The sequence below is a fragment of the Geospiza fortis genome, unplaced genomic scaffold (genome assembly GCF_000277835.1).
Source record: "Geospiza fortis unplaced genomic scaffold, GeoFor_1.0 scaffold285, whole genome shotgun sequence".
Taxonomy (NCBI): domain Eukaryota; kingdom Metazoa; phylum Chordata; class Aves; order Passeriformes; family Thraupidae; genus Geospiza; species Geospiza fortis.
The window spans coordinates 2,270,676-2,278,370 of NW_005054403.1; positions in this window are offsets into that span (position 1 = coordinate 2,270,676).

The following is a 7,695-nucleotide window of genomic DNA, read 5'->3' on the forward strand; positions in this document are numbered from 1 at the left end:
GAATATCTGGATGTCACTAACTCTATGGCATAGCCACAAATCCTCTATGTGGAAGACTAGGACTAAAAGGAGGGTCTGGGTGAAGATGCAAACACATGCAGATAATTAGATTTTGGGGAGAATCTATAAAAGTTCAATGCTATTTTGTTGGTGAAATTCTGGATTTTTCATTTAAGAATATTCAACAAACTTTAAAATAGAAATGCTTTATGTTATTTTTCATATTGATATATCAAATTAACTCTTAATTAGGATATTTAATATAACAATTCAGAAGAATTAAATGAGGCATGTAAAATTCATAGCAGATCTGTTTTTTGACTGATGTCATTAACTCTTAACCTATGACTAAATGACCCTCAGAGAGAGAAGGTTATTGAGCAGTGGAATGTTCTCTTTGAAGTTTGAAAGGCCTTTTATTACTGTGTTCAGCATGACTTGCTTTTTAGGCATGTGGACATGATTTACAGATTTCACAGGCAGAATAACAGCACTAAAAATTCCTGTTGAGGTGTGTCTTAATTTTTATATAGTGAGAGATGTCTTTAATGTGATATTTGTGTTATGTATGTAATAGGAATGACAGTACTTAAATATAAATTTTTTATTGTAAATAAACACACATGAAGTTTCTCAAACTATCAGTTTTTATAAGTAGCTAGCTTCTACTTATATGTGCTTTCTTCAGGAAGGGGACAAGGAAGAATATGAATCAGAAAAACAGCACACTGCTGAAAGTGTCAGAAAATATTTATCTACTTGCAAAAAACTGTACTTGACTTCCAGAAGGACAGAGGTACCTGTGGCCTTACCAAATGCTGGTGACATGGAAGACATTGAAGCACCTCCTGAAAGCACTGCTCTCATTTACTTCAAAAGCTATCACAGGTCATATGCTGTGACATTGCTTATGGCAAGAATTACTCATTGGAGGGCTGGCAGAGCACATATAAATCCTGTCATACTCATATACACTGCAAACATATAAATCTGTAGCAATCCTTTGGGCAGCCACTCCATCAGACTCGTAAGGTCCCTTCCTGTATTCCAGCGAAAACAAATGTGAATCTGCTTAGGTTTATTTTTTGTTTTCTTGTACCACTGCAAGCCAGGATTTATGTGATTAAAGTTATTTTGTTTTTCAGTAGAGTTAAAAAAAAGGAAAGAAAAATCTTGAGAACCCAGAACTGAATCTGAGGAAGCTCCTTCAGCTGCCTGTTTCCTTTGTATTTTCTAAATAACTGGTAAATGCATTTCAACTTCCAAATACCAAAGAGGTTGTCATCTTCTAATTCTGGACTTGTGGAGTGAATTGTTCTTTCTGCAAAGAACTACAAGGTGGATACCAGGCCAAGTAAATCTCTGTTCTCATTTATTAAAGTCTACATTAAAAAAAAACAAACAAGCAGGGGTTACAAGTGATGTACTGCCATTCATTTTATTTATCAAACTCCTACATCAGCAGTTACTTAAAAACCTCACAAAAAACTTTTAACTCAGGGGTAAAAAATCTGTTTTAAATTTAGATAAAAGGAAAGTGCTCCTTAGGCCAATAAAACAAAATGAGTACACAAAATGATGTGCCAGGGTTTGGTCTGCATTTTGACTTCAAGGCCATTAACACTCTTCTTTGTTTCCACTTTTATCATACTTTACAATGCTACTCAATGTGAAAGGTCATTCCAGGCTGAGAGCAGTCAGTGGGGGATCCATAATTTAGCGTGAACTGTTTCCTCTCCTAAATATCTAAAGGTATTTTTAAAATGCTTATGGTTGAATAATCAATGATTTAATTCTATTCTACATGGGTATATGCTATAGATTTAAAAACACAACATTAATTATACAAAAAGTATCTTGCTATGGAATGTGATTACAAATTAAGTGCCAAAAAAGAAGGTAACAAAGTAGGAAGCATTTAACTTAGCCTTTTGTTCCACTTTCTTATGTTAAGTAGTGTTTTTAATTGGTGAAGACTGTCTCCAGAGTGTGGCTTAGGATCATAGGTCCAGCTGAAAAGATAATGCAAGATACCCAGACTAACCCATAAGTTTCTGTTAAGTGACTCATTGGCATTTATACAAAACTTTCCCCTGACCCATGCACTATGCACACTCATGTGCATCCTTTGATCTTTTTTCTTGGGAAAGTGTATCCTGATTCCTATTAATGGACTAACTTTTCAGAATTGTTTAAACATTCAAATACAGTTTCACAGTGGTTATTTTGATTCAGTCCTCTGAATAAAATCACCAACACAGGTGATGAAACACAAGGAAGAGCTTAACACATCCACAAGAACTATGCAATGCTTCTTATCAATATTGTCTTTGCAATAAACATCAATATTTTCCTGCAGCTGAGTTATGAAGGCATGTAATGAAAATCCCTTGAAAGTCATTAAATCTCTCTGTTCCTCCATTTCCCTGTGCATCCCATTTTAAACCTACCCACAGCTCACTCCTAAAAGCTTTCAGAGCTAAGAATGCCTTCACTTCTCTACCTGTGCCCTGGAGTACAGTCACCTTTCACCTTGCCCTGCTCCACATCAATTAAATTAACCTCAGAGCAGCACTTTCCAGCCCCACAGAGCTTGCAGTCTGTGGCTTCTGTTTCACACCTCGAGAATGGTTTGCATGCCTCGCCGAGTCTTCTCAATTCTAACAATCAAATAAAAATTACTACCTCCTCCATAGACCTTACCTTATTTTTATCTCTAGATATTCAAGGCTACAGTAAGAGTATCAATTTAAAGAAACCCTTGTCTCATTGAATGAATTTTAAAGTATAATTAAAATTAATTATTCTTGCCTTACAGTTTAAATCTGGATTCAAGGTATCAATATAGAGTTAATTATAGTATCAATATATAGGACTATAGATAGTTCATGCTTATTTTTTATAAGAAACTCAGTTTCCTTTAAATTCAAACTGTAGAATGCAGGCAAGTATTACTCTATTTGCTAAAATGACTACAGAGGACAGTGCTAAAAACTTTCTGGAGCATTTGTGGGTAGGGGCATTAGTAGAAAGAAATAAAACATACCAGGTAGAGGTTTTTCAGCTTTGCACAGAGATATTTTGCAGCACCACAAGGATGAACACATTTTAAGTTTCCAATAGCTCCATCTACTGTTGTCACTGCACCTTTTTTTTCTCCTCCACCACCAAGTCCTCACACACACTCAACTTTCAGTTAAACCCGTTTTAAAGCTGAAACCCACCCGACAGTTCTGCCACTCCAGTCTGTGCCAACTCATAGAATCATACAATGTAGAACTCTACATAAATTGCCAGGAGTTTTTAAGAGTTTGTCAAGTACAATTTTAAAGATACAAACAAAAGACGTCTAGGACAGGCCTTCTCTTCTAGCACAATGGATACATCAGCATTAAAATACTCTGATGTGGCCCCAAGGCTGCAAAAGCAAAAACAAATCTGCAACTAAATAGACAGTAAAATCTAGTAAATCTGACCCCCACTAAAAAAAAAGAAAATAAAAAAGGAGAACCAAGTTTGGTCAACAGGTCAACGTGCTGTGGCTTCATAAATGACACCAGACCTGTGTGTTACTGTAAATCATTTGATCTAAATCAAACACAGACAGAACTTCATTTCTCTCAAATTAGTCAGATGGCTGGTTAGAGTTGATAGTAGCAGTATGCTGGCTGCAGCACAGACATCCCCTGGGTCTGCCAGTACAGAACCAACTTCTGACAGACTTCAGATGTCAGGATAAGCACAGACACCACTATGCATTGTGTGCTCAGGAGTATTTTTCTGCCCTGTTTAATGAGTACTTAAGCTGGAACTTCTGGGAAGGCAGAAGACAGGCACCATCCAGGCTTTGTTTGGTGCATCACTGCTCCTGCTGGGGACTAGGAAGGACCAGAGACCAAGTGCCCAGGTACTGGAATGGATCCTGCATGCCACTGGTGAATGACTCACTGGCAGGTGGTGTAAAAGAGGATTCTTCTCAGTCACAGCCAATGCACTGTGAGCAGCTGTCCTGTCCTGTCTCCTGCTAAGAGATGTAACTTGTTTGTAAGCCCAGAGGACTGGAAGCTGCTCCTGGTGTACATCCTTTGACTGCTCCCAAGCCCTCATGCTCTTCTTCACCTTCACTGACCTGATTTGACAGGGAAGGGAATGCTCTGGGCTCTGGGGAGGAAGAGCACTGTAACACACAGAGGATGACCAAGTGACTGAGACCTCGGGGCATGCATGAGAGGCACAGATCACACATGTGAGAGCAAACAGGCACAGCCTTCAGCCTTGCCAATCAACTTCTCCCTTCTGTTAGCAATTCATGTCCCACAGATGAATTCCAAACTGCTTGGAAAGGAGAAGTGTCTGTAAAAGGGAAAACCAACTCATTTTCTGGCATCTAAGAGAGAAATCTGGCTTCAAGAATAGAAGCCCTTTCTCCAGTTTGTGTTTAATGGTAATTTCCTTCACAGACAGCACTGTGGTTTGTTAAGCCTTCAACTTGAAACCTGTGTTTCAGAAGTACATTAACATGCAATTTCAGCCAGCTTCTGTGGGATTCCACGAATAGGAAAACCCAGGTGCTTGAATAAAAAACCATGAATTTTCCTGGCTGCTTTATGGGAGGTATTCCAGCCAGGTAATAAGATTGGCTGTATGCAGTAGAAACCAGTCAAAACCAACATTTCCATGGCATTATAGAAATCTATTAGATCCTGTTGCCATTTCCTAGCAGCAAAAAACAACTGCTGAGGTACAGAGTTGGATATTCCCTTCCCCTATGCAGGAGTCTTAGAAGTGACAGGCTCTTCAGCCTTACCCTGTAAAAGCAAACTAAATGGAAGGACAATTAGTCCTCTTTCTTCAGAGGAACAATTCCAAATACTGCTTTCCTCTTTGTTTTGGAGCCTATTTAATTCCAGCAGGATCAAAACCTGCAAACACTGTCATTTTTCACACAATGTGCTGGGCTGTCTCTGGCTGTCCTGCTTGGTTTCATTAACCAGTCTCTGTTTATGATACATCTGTAGGCCACAATTCTCCATTCAGCAGTACTATTTTTCACTGATGTGCTTCTTCTGTGGCTTCCAACAGTTTCTGCCTTCCTGGATCATGAAAAGGAAATGTCCTTCACTTCAAGCCAGTTGTGTAGTTTCACACCACTATTCCACATCACAAGATTTCTTTTCCAGGAGCACTGTGGCTCCCTTGTCACTGCATCAGGTTCTAGAGCAGCACTGCTTCACAGCTCTTTTGTGAAGTACTCTGTGAATAACTGGTAGCCTGTTTTGGTCAATTACTATTGTTTTTAATGATAAATGTGCATGCTTTAGACTTATGGAGTGTAAATAAATGCATTAATTTAATACACCAACTTACAACACACAGCAAAGCCACTTCACCAAACAGGGATAATCTTTGCTCCATACAGACATGGAATAAGCAGCGTCACCCAACAGGCTGGGGGACAGAGTGGCAAATTCAGCCTGAGAGGAGGCTGAGTGGGAGTGGAAAGCACAGAGTACTTGGCAGAAAGTTTTCCGATATTTTCATGAACACTGAAGAGGTCTCCTTGAGGCATGATGGCATCTGCTACCTGAACAAAGACACGGGAGTCTCTTGGAGTGTCCTCCATCTTCTGTCTCCATTAACTCAATTTATGAGATGTTTTAGAGAGCATTCAAGGACCAGGCTTGGAAGTGGCAATTACTCTGCTGTCACAGGTTTTACATCTTTGCTCTCTACTCTATTTATCCTCCAGTCTCACTGCGACCTTGTATGTGCTCTAAGTGAGGGAGTGAATACACCGAGTGCAGGATTTCAAAAGTAAGAAAATGTGATTCTTTCTTCAGCTGTTGGTGCCTTCAGTATAGGCTTCACCTCAGACCAGGTTAGGACAGACTCTGGATATGACCAGGATCTATGACAATATTAAGAATACACAACACAACACCACAGCCAGTGAAAAGTGAATGTTATCCCATCCTTGTGAACCAGCTGTGGAGACAAAATTTAGCAGCACCTTTTTCAGCTTGGCAGTGGCAAAGATTGTTTTCCTTTCCATTAGGCTTTGTCCTAGGCTCCTTGGCAGACAAATATTTCAAGTTCCCTTGAACATGACAACAGGAGAAGGCTCTGATACAGGGGGATTTCCTGGACCTCTGACAGGAATGACATCAAGCTCAACCAGACACATCTAATGAAGAACACAGATGTCAGACCACCAAAGCCAACGTGCCAGGCCAAAGGCATGAAGGTTGGCCACAACCCCTGATTTCCTTCAGAAGGACATCCAGAGCCTATGACCTACTGCCAGGAAAGGAAAGAAAAAAGAGTGGCTGCTAAGTCATGTACCAGCTATGATTTCTCTTCAGATTTTTTAAGTTTGCATACCAAGAATTACAATTTCTCTAGAGGACACACATGAAGAACTACTCTAAAAAGATTTTTTTCAAAATAGTTAAAACTATAAGCATTGTTTTCCCAACAGCTAAAATTGGAGTGACTTGACAGCTTGATTCTTCAGGGCAGTGTGACAGCCAGGGAGGGAGGTCACCCCTGCCATTTACCAGAGCTCACATGGGGTGCTGCAGTGGAGAGCCCCCAGGTGCATTCCTCCTTCTCCTAGCACTGCTTTGGTGGCTTTTTCCTGGATGTAATTGAAGGCCACAGCTTTACACTCAGGCTACAGTTTCTTCTGAGATAGGATCCCTACAAATTCCTGCTTCTCAAACTCTTCTTCTTTCACACCCTGCTCTTGCTGGTGAGAAGCTTCTCCTCTTCTGGCCTCACACTCAGCTTCTCACCCTGGAATTCAGGTCCTTGACACTCCAGAGAACCACCTGATGAAGAAATCAGATTTGTCAGTGCTGATCCCATCTTTCTAAACGCATGAGAAAATTCAATCAATGAGCAATGCTTTTCTTACTCAACACAGCTGAGGTTTTCATGTCTTTCAGTCCCCAGAATGAAGTGCCTGATTTCCTCAGTCCTTCCTGACATCAGTGCCTCCAAACCACATCTGTCCAAGCTTCAACTAACAGGAATCCAGCCAGCACTCCAGCCTAGGTCAGCTGGTACTGTCACTAACAAGAAGCACATTTGCATGGGAGTCATGACAGACAAACCTGACAAAATTCATATCAGAAATCTTGGCAAGAAGAAGGAGCTGCCAAATGTAATTTTGGGAACATACAGGAAAGGCATGAACACCCTTCTTGGCAGCCAGCAGCAGTCAGGAGAGTGTTGGAGCTGCAAAAAAGGCTGATGGTAAGGCTCCTCGAGAAGAGCAGGAATACACAGCCAAGTGATGCCAACCCAGCTCCTTTCCCAGCGTTCAAGCTCCCGGGCTGCCTAAACCATGGTTTTAAAATTTATTTTCATTTAGAGACAACAAGCTTTCAGCACTTGTGGCAGAAGAGTCTAGAACATTTCGGGAGCTCCAGCTGTAACTGAGCCAAACACACCAGAAGAGCTTCTCCTCTGGGGGCAGAGCAAAGCCTTTGGAATTTTGAGGCAATCCCATCCCTATACGGCATTTATGTCCCTTTTTCAGTAGCTCCGTGATACGCTTTTTTGATAACAACCGTCCGGGACGAGCTTCCCACTGCAGCAAGGACATCGCTGCTGCCCTTGTGCCGTGTCCGCGGTGCCTGGTGCCGGGAACGCAGCGGGACACAGGGACGCGGGAGCCGGGAGCGGGATAAG